This window comes from Mycteria americana, chromosome 5, assembly GCF_035582795.1.
Source record: "Mycteria americana isolate JAX WOST 10 ecotype Jacksonville Zoo and Gardens chromosome 5, USCA_MyAme_1.0, whole genome shotgun sequence".
In the NCBI taxonomy this organism is placed as follows: Eukaryota; Metazoa; Chordata; class Aves; order Ciconiiformes; family Ciconiidae; genus Mycteria; species Mycteria americana.
Genome location: NC_134369.1, coordinates 69,154,842 through 69,170,730, shown reverse-complemented (window position 1 = coordinate 69,170,730; position 15,889 = coordinate 69,154,842). Strand labels below are relative to the sequence as shown.

At 42.2% G+C, this 15,889-nt stretch overlaps 1 long non-coding RNA gene across 1 annotated transcript in view; it reads right to left on the bottom strand.

Moving 5' to 3' along the window:
• The window catches only part of LOC142410762 (uncharacterized), a 33,533-nt gene extending 17,647 nt beyond the window's left edge, over positions 1-15,886 (bottom strand). Inside the window, exons 1-7 of the long non-coding RNA XR_012776028.1 lie at positions 15,148-15,886; positions 14,159-14,457; positions 13,440-13,535; positions 4,907-5,035; positions 2,725-2,832; positions 2,157-2,278; positions 1,364-1,438 (exon numbers count right to left, since the gene is read on the bottom strand). This is a non-coding gene — a long non-coding RNA (uncharacterized LOC142410762). The remainder of the gene's footprint in view (positions 1-1,363; positions 1,439-2,156; positions 2,279-2,724; positions 2,833-4,906; positions 5,036-13,439; positions 13,536-14,158; positions 14,458-15,147) is intronic.
• Positions 15,887-15,889: the final 3 nt, after the last annotated feature.

Sequence of the window (15,889 nt, the reverse complement as noted above, 5' to 3'; positions counted from 1 at the left end):
ACGTTTTAAAAATTCCTACCCAGACATTTTTGTCACATCAATTAAATGCATTAAGTGTACAGAATACTAAAGCTAAAATAAACTACTAGCTGAGCATTATCACCCATAGGATTTGGTTGGAGACCATACCAGCTCTGCAAGCACAAAGACAACCCTCAGACCCAACTATGTTCTTCAAATACGTAATACAGACCTTATGTTAGAAAGGGTGCAATAATACGTCTGCAGATAGAGCCCTTTGAATGTGGTAGGACTCAAACTTCTTACGCCACCAGATCTTAGGTGACACAAGCCACGTGGAAAATGAAAAATAAGCTGAGAAGCAGATTGACGAAGGAAGTGGATTGACAATGAGAGGAGAGGGCACAGTCCAAACAAAAAGCAGAAAAAGGAAAGCATGAAGTGGTCAACTTTTGGTGGACCAGTAGAAGAGAAAAGGGGCAGAAGAGAAAGTCTGTTACCAGCAGCGTGGAGACGAGGCACAAAACAGAAGTGCTGGACTGTGGCCCAAACACACTCTCCCCTTGAACCAGGAGAGGGCCGCGGTAATCATACACCCTAGTTGTTCTACCCTGCATGCAGGGATCAAGGTCTAATAACGAACATCAAAACTGCAGCTAGGTATGCTCTGACCAAGTCCCCTTACTCCTCTGGCCACCCTGTTGTTACCCCAGCACAGAATCACAGAATCACAGAATCGTATAGGTTGGAAAAGACCTTTAAGATCATCGAGCCCAACCGTAAACCTGACTCTACCAAGCCCACCACTACACCATGTCCCTAAGCACCTCAGCCAAACGGCTTTTAAATACCTCCAGGGATGGGGACTCAACCCCTTCCCTGGGCAGCCTGTTCCAACGCTTGATAACCCTTTTGGTGAAGGAAAATTCAGTGAAGCACCTCGGTGTGGATGGCAAACACCTATTCCACAGGCACTCACCACTTGGACCTTATTTCCTAGTAACAGACCAGACCTCTCAGGACTTTCCTCTCCCAACACGTGACTTCTCACCAGCTGAGTTAGAGGACCAGGAAAAGCTGAGTGCTCAGCTGCAACCCAGCAATATGCCTCTCTCAGGGAGAGCACAAGATGCTGCAGGGACACAGGACCCAAGCCGCAGTACAGCACCGTGGTCCTTCTCACAGTCCAAGACCCTTCCCTCAAGACAGCTACAGCTGGCTCACAAGGTAAGAGAGCAGCATGGGGCAGCAGCACCGCACTGCAAGCGTATGAGACACCGGCTTTCAATTCCAGGGAGCAGGAGCCAGCTCTGAGCTTCACAGTCAGTGCGTGAGACCAGAAAAGTAGTAAGGAGGTGCTCTTAGCATAGGAATGAATGGATGCCAGAATACAGCCTTAGACCTGGTTCAGAGAATGTCCAACGGTGTCCCAAAATCTGGCACCGTTATAGGTTGGGGGTGGGGGGATCAGCAAAACCTGTAACAAGATGACAATATAGATATAGATTCCTCAAGAGTCCCAAATAATCAGGATCCTGGCCCTGTCCTCTTTGCTCAGACAAAACTACTGAAGAGAGGAATTTCCTCTGCGGCAGAGCGTGCTGGAAGCATGCCCAGGCCCACCACGGCTCCATCCCACTAGTTCAGTGCGGAGCCCCTGGTGCTATTCACGATCAAGAGAGTGAATTCTATAGCCCCCTGCTTCCCCCTGCCCCGCTGGCAGCCAAATTCCAACACTGGCGTTATGCAAATCCAGCTCAGCCCCCCTGCCCCCCACTCCTTAGCTCTATGCAATATTTTATTGAGCTATTGTTTCTCTAGGACAGTACAGAAAACATCACGTATTGTCCTCCACTGACAGTCTCAAGGCACAAAAGAAAATATTCTCGCCCTCACGGATGAGTTTTGCAAGCACACAGCACGTGCTTACGCCACATTCGCGGTAGTACGCTCTCACGATGTATGGCGCACCAGGCTATAATCGAGCGCAGGCTATTTCCCCAGCTGATGTTACCCTAGGCACCGTCCCAACAGCGGGCTCCCTCCTCAGCCAGCTGACAGCCAGCTTCTCCAGCATCCAAGGTGCAAAACTATGCACCCAACATCCTCCCCTAATTGGCCCATTGCAGCTTACAGGCAGCTGCATTCCCCGCAGACGGGGTTGTGTAACTGGGGTGTAAACACGTATATCCTACAGCATCAGGCTCTGCCGGGATCCTCCGTCAACTCGAGGAGCCGGCGTGTGCGTCCAAAGCAATTACAGAAGCATGCCTCGTCGCGGCAGTTCACCAGCGTAGCAACATTTTATTTCTCCCACCTGACAAAATAAAAAGCAGGAGAGAATTATTCGTCAGCTCAATCCCTGCGTTAATCTAGTTGCAAGTATAATGTGATTTCCCTCCTGCCCCAGTAGTAGGTATTGCAACACCTTACATATGGATCATTTTAATCTAATATAATCTGGCTGGCTAGAAAGAAGGTTTCCCTCCACCACAGCTGCTTGTGATTAATGCTAAATATACATGCCAAGCTTCAATCAACAAGAGTGTGCATCTTAGCTAGTCTCTATTTGGTAAATCAACAGTAAACCCTATAAAATGCAGAAGATGCTGCAAAGCTTTAGATGCTTAAGTTATATCCAGCTTTTTTTCAAATGCTTCCTCTATTTGCCATTTCTAATGTACCACGATCCATTACTTCTTTTCTTTAAGCAAAATTGATTTAAAAGCTACTGATCACAGAAGATAAGAAGTGTCACCTCACCTTTACAAATAATAAACCATGGGCAAATACTCATTAACTGTTTTGTCCTCTTCATTTTACATTCACTTACTGCAAACTTCAGCAAGAGGAGAAGCATTTCTGTTGAAACTAAGATCAAGCACATATGTTATAATAAAAAACACAAAGGCAATAAATGATAGCTTTTTTATCATTATCAAATACAAACATGTATTCTTATTTTACTATAATTATCAAACTAGGATTAATGTAATCTTGTATATTGCTTCCCTTCACGGTGAATTAAATTATGTTAAAAGTCTCCCACTAGTACTCTTACCCAGCAAGAAACATTTTAATTGTGAAATTGCCTTTTGGGGTCTTTAAATTACACACACATGCACATTAAAAAAGGCCAGTACTAAGGATACCGTGTATCCACTAATCTGTAAACAGACTCCCAGTCCAGGACTCATCTCTGAAACGTGGCATCAATTGCACAGGCTCCCATTTAGTTTTAGTTGAATAAAGCCATACTAGATACGCAAATAACATCAAACTTGCCGGATTAGAAAGGGGCACCTCGTACTCTAAATCATGATTGTCAATCATCACCCAGGATTAAGGGATATAGTTTAAAAACCTAAAAGCAAGCACTTCCTTTTAACTTCTGCCTACTGTGCATTTTGGATTATCACCCAGAAACAGCATTACTTGAAACAAGGCTGCCTCCCTTCTACCGTCTCAGGGAAGTGCATCTTTACCATCTGCTAACCTCTGCGAAAAAAAAAAAAACCTCTCAGCAAAGCATACAATTTAGATTTGAGATCTACTGCTGACTGTGATTATATTTATAACTTGCTTTTCACAGAAAAATGGGGGGTTATTTTTGGCTTAATAAGTGCTTTCTGAACACAGTCACCATTCTTATCACAAAGATGTAAGGCAGTTAAAAACCAGAGCAGCTACTCTATTCTTACCCAGAACTGGCAGCCTTCCTGAATCACTGCCTTTCACATGAAGGGTTTTGAGAGAATTACTTGGAATGCATTTCAGTGTACTCCTAAAAACAGAGCAGCATCCCATGGATAACTCTGCCCGTCCTCCTGCACACAACACAGTCAACATTCAGCCTTCCTACTCTGTCCTCCACCTCTCCCTCCACCACTTCTCCTACGTTCCCCTGGTTGAGCTACAAGACACTCCGGGAAAGCTAGAGTTGCCGCTTCACAAGTCTCTCCTTCGCTGCCAGAAAAGGCCATGGGAGAGGGAGATTGGGCAACAAATGTTAACGTTGAACGTGTACACCAGTTCAGTGAACTGAGCTCAGGATTGGGTCATAAAACGGGAACAATTTATGGGAACAGTTAACAGAACGGGCTGCTCTGTTTGGCCCCTGACTCATCATTTAGTACCTGATTTTCCAGGCAAACAGGTATGTGGTTTTCCTTATTTGATGTAAAATTCAGGTCATTCTTGGGCTTTTGGTTATTTCTGCTCAATAACTGTCATGCCAACTGATGTACCTGCACGTGGGACACAAGTGTGGCTAAATCCATGCAGAAGAGAAGGTACACAAGGAATCAGGCAGAGAGGATAGCTGCCTACACGAGTAAGGACCTGTCCACTCTGAAGGCATTTCCATCTGTGGTTCTGTGATTCCATTTCTCGGCTACTACCAGAGCCAACAATATACATCCCATCATTCACATCCATCCCTGTGGACTCAGCTAATGCTTGCAGAGCGCTAAGGTATGCCACGTTATGGCACACCCATTAAAGTTATTCAGGCATGTAAAGCCGCTTTAAAACTATGGGATTTAGACACCCCGATACTTTTGTGGATTTGAGTTTCTAAACTGGATGCTGCAGAGTTGAGTCTACTCAGCTTTCTGTTGCAGATACCTCAAATGTCCTAGGAGGTGACCCTCCATAAGCAAAGGTTTATTCCTGCATCCATTTATGAGCACGTGTGTCTCCCCTTCTCTCTCTCTGTATATATGTATATTCATACACACATGCACACGTACTTTTATAACATTTTGAAATATATGGTATGTAATATAGTCAAGTTATAAGGAAGAAAAAGACAAACTAGAAGAGAATAAAGTATCATCACTGCTATCCTATTCTATAAAAATCAGATCAAATCAACTTCCACAGCTAATCAAAATCTTTTTCAAAATCAAAATTTTTGGAATATCTTTATAATTAAGATGCTCACCAGAATCTGGGAACAAGGGTCATATCCTCAGCTGGTGTAAACTGTCACAGCTGCATTGACTTCATCTGCACTTCCACAATCTAAATGGGTCAATGATCTTGCCCCTAAGGTACAGTTTATGGCTGCATACTGATTAAAGAAAATATACACTGGTTCTTTAAGCAAGAAGGGGGAAAAAAATTCAGCTAAGGCTAATCAACATATAACCTTTTAATCAGATTATTGAAACAACATGTTAATTTATGAAAAGTTCAGCATTCTATTAAATTGCAAACAACGTAGTGAATTGCAACCCAACAGGCTGCTTCATTGAATTCATGCAGCCACTCCTGGCAAAGGCATTCCAAATTTGAACTTAATTAATATTCCTACTCCTGGTTTCCATAGTTTCTTTTTAAACATGAGTACCAGCAGAAACTGGCAGTAACTTTACCCATATTCTCAATAATAACCCCCCTCTGGCTGTCAATATGTATGAAAGGAAAAATTTTTTGCATACCCCAAACAGCCTGTCATTTTCCTGTCTTTTGTCAAAAATATGTTGGCAACTTTTTTTTCTCTTTTTTTGCTTACACAGCTTAAGATGCTTAACTGTTTCTCTGCTTCGGTTATGAATGGGGCACCTTCGCTCCTTTGTGTATTGGAAAGAGAGATCAGTAGCCATGCTTCTCCAACCTCAGATGACAGCCACATTGCAAAAAAACCAAATTTTGCAGAGGTATAGGGGAAAAAAAAAAAAGCTTTCCTTGGAGAATCAGGAAATTAAGGAATACAAGCAGTAGGACCAATATGTGCCATGCAGCTCAGTACAGCCATAGTTGAATTGGCCAATTGCAACTGTTAGACTACAGAAAAATCCAAGTGAATAAAGATTAGCTCACATATGATAAACTGGCGCAGCGAGACTATGGCATACTCTCAACAGGTATAGGAGACAGATAGTGATACCATGAACCAACTAATCAAACATTAAACGCAACAAGGCAACCTTGGGCTGGACAGGACCCATATTTCATTCCATCAAGGCTGATGTCAACCACGATTTCCAAGATTTTGCAGAATAAGAAGCCTGCCTTCAGGGTACCACAGCGCAAAAAGGTGATCTTTCATCCTGTCATTCCAAATTCTTCTCTTTTATTGCATTGAATCGACTAGGCTCTGTTAGCAGTTGCCTCCTGTGTTGCCAGACGGGGAAGCTCAAAGCCACCTGTGAATCAGGAGGGGACAAGATGACAAGCAACTGCTTGACTGATAAAGATCGTATTCTTGGAATAGTTCCTGTCTATCCTGCCAAATATGCCTTGGCTGAAGAGTGTGTGGTGGCTTGGGAGGAGGGATGAAGAGAGGGGAGGGAGTGCTGAGGATCAAAATCGCCTCCAGGTAAGGTAGGCCCAAGGCAGAGTTGAAAGAGAATGGCAGGTCAGATGGAAGCACCCTAGGAGAGACTGGGCATCTGAGAGGATGTCCAGTCAAACCCAGGATTTTCTTCAGAAGGAGATAAATAATTTCTCCTCGATGTTGGTGGTAGCCTTCAGCTTTAGGGACTCTCAAAGTCCTAACCTGAGGGAATTGGTTAAAAAAAAAAAAAAAAAAAGAATCAGGAAGCCCAAGTGGTCCTTTGATGGCACAAAAAGATATTTTGTGGTTCACAGTTCATAACATAGAGAAGGGCAAATATGATGGCTAGAAATACCATTCGTTGTTGCACAGGGAAAAAATTCTCTAATTCTTCAGCTCCCCTGGGAAGGTCAGCAGACATTATTTCTGTTACGACCTCACAAGCATTAGCTAGAAGATGGATCCTGGAAAACAGGAGGGTGAAAGTAGTAAGGACATATGAGGACAGCTCACAAACAGGGCCCTGCAGGAAGCAGACAGACATGAGGTGCACCCCAATAGACTGCCGGAGTAGCTCTGAAATATCAAAAAGCCTGAGAAGTCACTCAGACCAGGACCAGCCCTGCAGAACTCCACCTATGAAGGAAAGTTCATTGTGTTCAGTGTGGAAGAAGAGATCCCGAAAAGAAACTTCTGAGGACAACAGAAGAAAGTAAATTTCTACAAGAAGGCAGTGATGGAACAGATGGATGGCATCTGTAGATTGTCTAACTTGTATCGTACCTCATTGTGCAGTCTTAGACAAATGCACAATCATCAGTCAACCAAACGGTCAGATAGCAGCTGTCACTCATGCAGGCAGAGCTGGGATCCAAGGGGGAGCAAAATGAGAGGGCCTGTTCTTCTCTGCCAAGGACCAGCAGGTGTGGAAGGAGAGAGATGCCAAGCAGAAGGGAACCAAGCTAGAAGAAAACTCATTTTGTTTGAAGTTAGCTAGTGTCAGATTAAAGAAATCAAAGACTTGTTTAGAGTAAAGCAAAGAGAAATACAGGAAACATTTTTCAGATTTCAGTCCAAGCCTTTTGTCCAGTTTAACCTCTTTTCTCTTGTTCCTCCATTTGCTTGTTTTCTTCATCAGTCACAACAGAATGGCTCCTCCAGAGGAGACTCATCCCTTGGCTTTGAGATCACCAAAGAGACCGAGATCAAAGCAATTTAGGAAGCACAGTTTTCATGCCTGCATCACCATGTACACTGACGTGCTTCTTCACACAGCACTGTCACTGGAGATAAATCCATAAGCAATGCTGTGCCATTTACTGTGCAGCCAGTTACTGTGCAGCCTTCCTAAAGACAACTACTACACACTGAAAGGCAGTATTTGCCTGCTATCAAATTCTCTGTTCTCTAGTCTACCACCAGACTTCCAAATGAAACAAAATCAGCTCTAGATTCTTCCATTTGCCAGGGAAAACGAAATCCAATGAGCCAAGCAAGCTGAAAGGGCTGAATTCATTACAGACAGTCTTCAGGGGTCAAAATAACAAGTATCAGTGGGCTTGCTTGGCCTCTACAAGTAGGTGAGGCCATCTTACTCTTTAGGCATCTCATTTTAGTGGGTCTAAACAAGTGGCTTGTGTCCCTTCATAACTGATGAAGCAACTGAGACTCTTCCAGGAAGCAGATAATCTGTCCTACTTTAGTTCTATGCCAGGATGAATCAGACTTTGGAATAGCTCCCTTCTGTCTTAGTCCATGAGATAGGGAGCCCACACAACTAGCACAGTACACATTTAAATTCACAGAATCGGAATTTGGTGTTATCGGTCCCCCATGATGTTGCCATGCCTTGAGAACTGCTCCGCTTGTGACTCTTTTGGCTCCAGTTACGTCTTGCATGGCAGTGCAGAGTAGCTGCACTGTAGTGTGTTGTCTTCTACAATCTTGCTTCATCGTAGAATTGGCTCCGTTCCATTTTCCCCTTGGAATCCACATAGTTTGACATTCAAAAATAACATCCCACTAAATTAAAACAAAAAAATTAAAAAATATTATGTCACTCTCCCATAGCTTCCCCAGCACATCGAGTTCTTTCTATGTCTATTTTATACAGAGCAAGTTCTGCTCAGGAATGAGAGCCATTTCTTGTCTTTTATGGCATGAAGCAATTTGCTGGCACTTAAAATTAAAGGAAAGTACACTTCAATTCAAAGTTCAAGACAAGTGTAAGAGTGTATCTGACAGCACACTATAACACTCATGCAATTTTTTTTAAACCAAGTTGACAGACTCTTACAAGTTTCTAAGAGTAAAGGGCAGACATTTCCTGAGCCCGATTGGGACTTTATTCAGTCCTGAAAATAAAGAACCAAGATGAACTCTCTTCTTTAGTTGATATTGCTGTTGATTTCTGCCCTCGCAACATGACTGAACAGTTGAGCACTAAGCACTCCCGTTGAATCATTATTTTCTGCCTTCTCTTTTTAAGCTAGGCCCCTAATGTTTCTAAATGTACCATTTTTACATGAAACAAAACAGAAAACTGCCCACCTTCCTGTTCATTACCTCATACGGTGGGCCTGAATTGAAAACACCAACATGGAGAGAATTACGAGTTGCACAAAGAATAGCTTGGGTTTTCTCAACGTGCGCGGTGTTTTAAATGGGAAGCAAACTACGTTTTGGATCATATCGCTGCCGCACGAGGCATTCTCCCTCTGGTGGTCTGATCCGAGGGTACGTTCTGGAATAATTTCCTAGAGGGAAACCAACAGCTCTTTCACATCCTTCCCCTCCTCCCTACACACAACCGGCAGTATTATTCTTACAGGATCATTATTTATTAAGACCAAATAAAGTAATTTCCTTTAAAGCAAAGTGCCTTTGTAGTGTAAAGACTTCAAAGGGATCATTGCCCATCTTTGTAGGGACTACCACCACCTTGGACGTATGTCTTTTTGTCCCCCAAAAGCCACCTTAACCTACTTTTCCATTTTCAGAAAAGAAACAAAAGCACCACCTTAGCACCTCACTCACCAGCAAATTAAGTGCTATCCGCTAAACACGCTCCACCGTCTGCTCTGAGTTATACACCAGTCATGGTAGGTTTTAATTTGATTAGTGATTGGGCTAAAAGCAGCTAAATAAAAATTATAATGCCCAAGAGCCACTTAGACTTGTTCAGACACTTTAAATACCAAATCCCTTCAGCAATATAACATTATCTTTATAGACAAAACTGAGTTTAAAAGTACAAATCTAATTGATCTCAAGTGCATTGGAATTACTATATTTAGGCATTGGATTATGTACTACAGAAAGCCTCATGCTATGTAAGCAACAAAACTAATTGTGGAAAGACAAAGGTATGTGTCTAACATGCTTATGGACTTTTAAAAATTCATATTTTCATTTAAGCTGGCAAAGTTACAGCTGCTCACACCAGCAGTGAATTTGGCACAGCGGCCTATGTGTTGAGCGAACATAAGCCGGCTATTTCTGGTCTCCTTCAGAAGACCTGGACTTCAAGCCCTGCCTCAAAATTACTATTTAAGGCTCTCACCGTTGCAGGAAGAAAAAAGTAAATTAAAAAAACAGCAAGTTGATTCTCAACAGCTAAGCAAGACTTCCTTTTCTTTAGTCTCAACTAGGAGCTCAGTTCATGCAGGCATTTATGACAGATGCTCAGACGCCACAGAAGGATGCCATTACACTTTTAAAGAAGCTTTTCAAATGTAATATACTATTTCAGAATAAACACGTTAGCTAGATAAGAGGAAGGAGCAATCCATTCCCACAGACACTTCTGAGATTAATATATATCAGCATGTACTAAAAAAAGACACAGAAATGGAGAGGTTCACTAGTCCAGTTGAACTTGTGTCTGGCTGGACGGAGAATTAATTTTAGTCTTCAGATGGATGCATGGATTCTGCCTGCTTTGAACTCTGCTGTTACATGCAACTCAGCTGCCTGCCTGCAGACAGACATCCCTGGGAGACAAAAGCAACAAAATCCATTTTTTTCCTGAATACAACCCTATATCTGCATCCCAGAACAAAACAACCATCAAGAAACACTTGCAGACAACATGATTCAAGATATCCCTCTAAAACTTAGTGGTTCACCCTGTGTTGCACTTTCTGCTTAACATGGGATTTTCCAGTGACAACAAGGACCAGAAAGGAGTCTCTCCTCTTGCTCCTCCTTTGTAAAAGGAGATACATTTACTAGCTAAAAAAGACTAACTTTACCCTCAGAGGCTTCCAGAAAAATGCATGAAGAGGAAAAAACAACAACTAACACTGCAGAAAACAAAACAGGTCTTAAAAATAAAAAAAGGTAACAGTGATCTTCAGTTAATTCAGGAAAATCCCCAGAGGGAATCCACCTATTAAGCACCTAAACCGAGACTGTATCCCAGTATTAATCCAAGGGGCTGGGCTGGGTCTTGGAGGTCTCATTTCAAGACGTTCCCTAACAGGCTAGGGAGAGCAGGAGGGAAAGTGATTTGGATCAGAAATTCCACAGAAGAGCAAAAAAAAAAAAATCTTTCTAGATTGAAGGGTGTTGTGGTTTGTTTTTTTTTTTCCCTTAATGAGAAATTAAAACCACACACACTGGGAAACAAAGTTAAGTTAAACCTAGCCCAGCTTTGCACATTTTAACAATTCACTCTGCTGTCTGTAGAACACAGCAATATAAATATTGCTATCTCTGTTAAAATGAATTATTGACAATTTTAATACATGTTGCACAGTACATATTAATATAGAAAAATACATGTTATCAGCAGTGCAATGTTGACCATGTACTAATCCATTCCACCTGCTCAAATATTAGTGCAAATAATTATATATTTGTAATGCATCATTGCTGTCTAGTTTGAATCTCTGCCTCCAGAATAAATGTCTCTTCTCTGAAGTTGTTTGCTATTATGAGTAAAATGTTATATATTCATACTCAAATTGACTTTGGGTGGATAAGTAAAATGAGCAACCTTCAAAAATCCACTTGTCTAAGACTTAGCAAGTCATTTTAATGAATTGTTTACAGTAAAATGAATGTTATAAAAATGTTTCAAACACAAGCTCATATTAGCTGCCTTCTCTACAACACTCAAATACCATGCGTCAAAACCGCGTAGAGTTCAAAATGACCATCTTCAACTGGCAGCATCAACGGAGGTGAAGCTTAACCATGTCTTTCAGCAGGAGTTATTTACCCTGATACTGTGCAGTTTATCTACCTGTGAATCGATTCCAGGGACATCTTCTCTCCACAGTCTCACCTTTCTTTTCAAGCAAAGAGATGGCCTTGATGAGGCTGGACGCTTGGTAGAACAGCAGCTCCTGTCCCCAATGGACTGATGATCAGAATGGGAAAGTAGACATACAACCAAGACACCGCAAGGGCTCGTTCGTGCCAGGATATACCCTTGGCTAGAAGTGAAGCTGGGACAAGGCTGAGAAGGACAAGGGCAGCCCTGAGAACAGATGACGTGGGGTTGAGGTGAATAAATAGCGAGGGAAGACTGTGATGCAAACAGCCAGTTGATGAAGGGGTGGGAAGCAGAAACCGCCCTAAAAAACTTAGAGCCCCATTGTGCACACAGCCACTGTTTTCAGCAGCCACTGCGGCCGTGGTGCCCGTCTCCCAAAACAGCATTTGTTTCTTCACGCTCCGGCTCCAGCAGCCTTATGGACAACTTCAGTTTTCAGTGAAAGAAGACAGAGAAGCTTTAACACTTCAAGAAGAAAAATTTGAATGTATCAACTTTCAAACAATATTGTATATTAGAAGCTCAACTGAACAAGCTGGCGCTTATAGCTAAGTGTCTCATGAGACAGTCACACAGGCTATACTCCAATATTACATTACTGGGGTGGAGCAATTCTGAACCTCCAAGGATGACAAACTGTAGCTCAGAGCTGCTGGACCCTTTTGGGCAGCCTATGCAGGACAAGCGAAGATCTTTTCCGTAGGACAGAGGTGACACAAAAGCCTCACGCTACTCTGTGCTGAGGCTACGCAACCAGGGGAGGGCAAGGGCAGGCAGAGAACGTGCGTGCTGGCCCCTCACAGCAGGGGCGAGCTGCTTGGCTGGGACCAGGACAGGCTTTAGCACGGCAAGGGTGGGAACTGCCACAGCCCGCGGCTCGGCCAGCGTTACAGCCTCTGCTCCAAGGTCTCCTCACTTCAGAGAGGAAATAGCAGTGCAGATGAGCAAGATTTGGGACTGCTATAAGGAAGTCTCAAGTTATTTTCATCCCAAATCAGGATGAAGAACTTAAACTACAAATAAATAAATTACAAATAAAATTTCAAAATATCTTGACCCTCAAGTACCAAACCAATTCATTTTGGTTTATTAAGCTGTTCTCAAAGATGCTATTCAGAGATGGCTCAACTTTACATTTCACGTTACTTTCCTGGCACATTACCTAATGGACGCTGAAGCTGGGATACCTGACACTTTTTCCCCCCATGGCTGGTCCCTTACATGAAGTTTCCATATAATGCACTATACAGCCAGGTCAGGAGAGAGCATGTAGTAAGAGAGACCTGCAGAGATGAGAGAATATGGGGAAGGTAGAGGAATAAAGGGGAAGGGACCTCAACTCCTTCTCCTACCAGGCTACATGTGGATGAAGAACCACTAGATAATATGTAAAGGTCTCCTAAAAGCCATGCTGCAAAGTTAAAGGTTTCTCTCTCTCTGGTAGCGTGGTAAGAGAGGGGAAGGGATAGTGCAATCCTGAGATCTGGAAAGAAAAACAGAGCATAAGGACATAAAGCTAATAGAATAAAAGTAGAAACCAAGGCTTCCACATACACTAAGGGCTGTATTGACACAGAGTAAGCAGTGCCCCCTACAAGAGAAAAGACGACAGGCAAACACAGCTGCTTCCCCACTCTAAGATAAGCAGAAGACATGGTATAGAAATCTCCTACCACCAAAAGAAATTAGGATGGAGGAAAAAAAGACAAGCAAAGCAGTGAACATGACTGGGCAGGAGATGTGGCTCCCTCCCCTCCTTAAAACAGGTGTAGAAACACCGGGAAAGAAAAAACCAAACAAAATACTTCAATGTAGATAGCAAACCACAAATCTATCTCTACTTACAACTAGCACAGAGGTGGTGGTGGTACGTAATGCCTTGAAGCCAATATCCAGCAGAACATGAGCTCCTACCTTTCAGTTGACCTCTAGAAGAGCAGCTTTTGGTGCTGGCTTATCCTCCCTACTGCTCCTGGGACAAGAAGTGCAAAGAAGAGCTGCTACCTGCATCTAAAATTAGACAAGCAATTATTTAGATATCTGCTTCCTTCGTATAGGAAAAACCATCCCTCAGCCTGGTTTCCCCATCCATGAATGGTTCAACTCTAGCGCTAATCCAAATTAAGAGTTATTGCCATGAAAACTTAATCCAGAGCACCCCTCTGTTTTGGAATATGCCATGACATTGAAAACTGAGCACATTAGATTTACTGGTATGCACATATTGGCTTGAGAAACCTGGAACTACGAGCTCCTGAAGAACAGGCCAACGTCTCCTGGACCTGTGAAGGAACCCAACGGGCCTCTCCCTCTTCAGGGCACTTTGTAAGATGCAGCATTTTTGCCACATATTTGCAACATTTCCTACAGAAATGGAGCAATGAATTTGGACAATGCTCAATGACTACACCCCAGCACCAGCTAGACGGCAGAGGATTGCTCCTTAGGCAACCGAGATTGCGAGTTATCTGTAGCAGTTGAACACTGAAGCAACCAGTGATTTAAAATGACTTGGTAAAAGCTAAGAGGAAAAACAGAAAACAAAACCCTACCCCAGTTCTCTTATCGATTGCGAGATAAACTGATCTGCCACCTCTCAATACCGTGCCATTCTCAAGTCAAGTGTCACTTACCATTCTCCAGATCACTGTAGTCTTCAAATTAAAAAAAAAAATAAAAGCTCAGCTCTGGCAAATTCTCCTTCCCTCCCATCAGGCTGCACATTGCTGATGCATTTCTACTCCTCACAGTGGAAATGAGCAGAGCTCACATTCACACATCAGTACCTATCCTTCACAGCAGATTCACACTCGTGCATGGATGGCCTCTCCCTGTTGAACCCAAGTTTCAGGATGAATGAACTGCTCCACACCAAAGTACTTCAGCCAGTCCCTGCCTCCAGAGGCTCACTTCGTTTCAGGGTGGGTCATAGCTGTGAAGAGATTTTAATCCCAATCCTGTTTATTCTCCTAGGTTGATGTGTATGTCAGGTTTCTATTAATCACATTTTAACCTCCTCCTTCCATGTGCTATGCTACTTCACTTAAAACTGCTTGTTCTCCATATCCTTTTAGTTCATGTCGTCTTCACTTCTTACCCTCTATTTCTAAATATCTAGATCTCATTTTTCCAAGCACTTCCATTTCCCAACTTTTTAATATTTTTATTTGTGTTGAGAATTATTCTTACAGAACACCAACTCCTTCCTGCCCTCTGTGCATACGCAAACAGAATACAATACCAAATCATGTTAATAAATTATAGGACTTGTAAAAACACAGCTGATTTTCCAGCCTACAACAGTTTACTGCAAAGCCATTTTCACCAACTGTAGACAACATAATTACACACACATATACACACCTCCTCTCAGGCATTCATTTGGCTGCCAGCCTGTTAAATGCCTATGTTCTAGGAGCGAACATTAGAAAGGCAATACTTTAACTCATTACATGAACATTAAAAGGCATGTTTGTATTTTGGATAGTACTTTATTGTATTCAGAAGCCACTGGAAATATTTTCCCAAATTACATGCTATAAGAGCTCTAAACTTAAAAATGTGTGAAAATTATGGTTCCCCACCCTATCCCAATCCAACTTGTATTGTAAAGTAAACTTACTGACAACGTAGTCTTCTCTAGAAATAGAAACTCTTTCAGTGTGTGCATGGGGAGGTTTTCTAAAGGAAGGGGAAAGGGAAAGCTCACACCAGCGATAAATTTGGTCAGTAAAATTACTTTTATTCTTTTTTTCTTTTTTTTTTTTTAAATAGAAGGGCTTATACAATTGAGTATAAAGATATTTGAAGAACATGGAAAAGAAATTAAATGAAAAGTGTCTGGAGGGAATTCTTTTTATTGAGGAAGAATTTACATATCTAAGTTTAAGTATTCACCTACTTTTTGCTGCCTCCTGTTAACAGGCATAATGAAAATATTGCACTGAGCATATGCATGGAAAACACAGCTAATAAAGCAAGAAATATGGTAAATACATTTCATACAACCTTAAAATAATTCAAACAATCATACAACAAATTCTGAAGCACTTCTGTGATCTGCAGTCTTAAGATGACGTTCACTGCTCTGAAGTGTTTACAAATTGACACTTTTTCGTAGAAAGATTTTGTATTGGTTAGTAAAACCACAGCCTTAAAATTGTTGGCTTTCAGTTACAGAGGTAACAGAGAGGTATCATCTGAATTCACATCAGAGCTTTTTAAAAAAAAAAAAAAAAATGGCAGCAGTACAAGCATGTGTCTCCTCCAGTGTCCAAAACTCTTTGTGGCTTTGCCATGGCCAAGGAATAGAGCTACACAGCTCAACAAAGCAGCCGTTCTCCCCGAATAGTTTGAGATAGTCT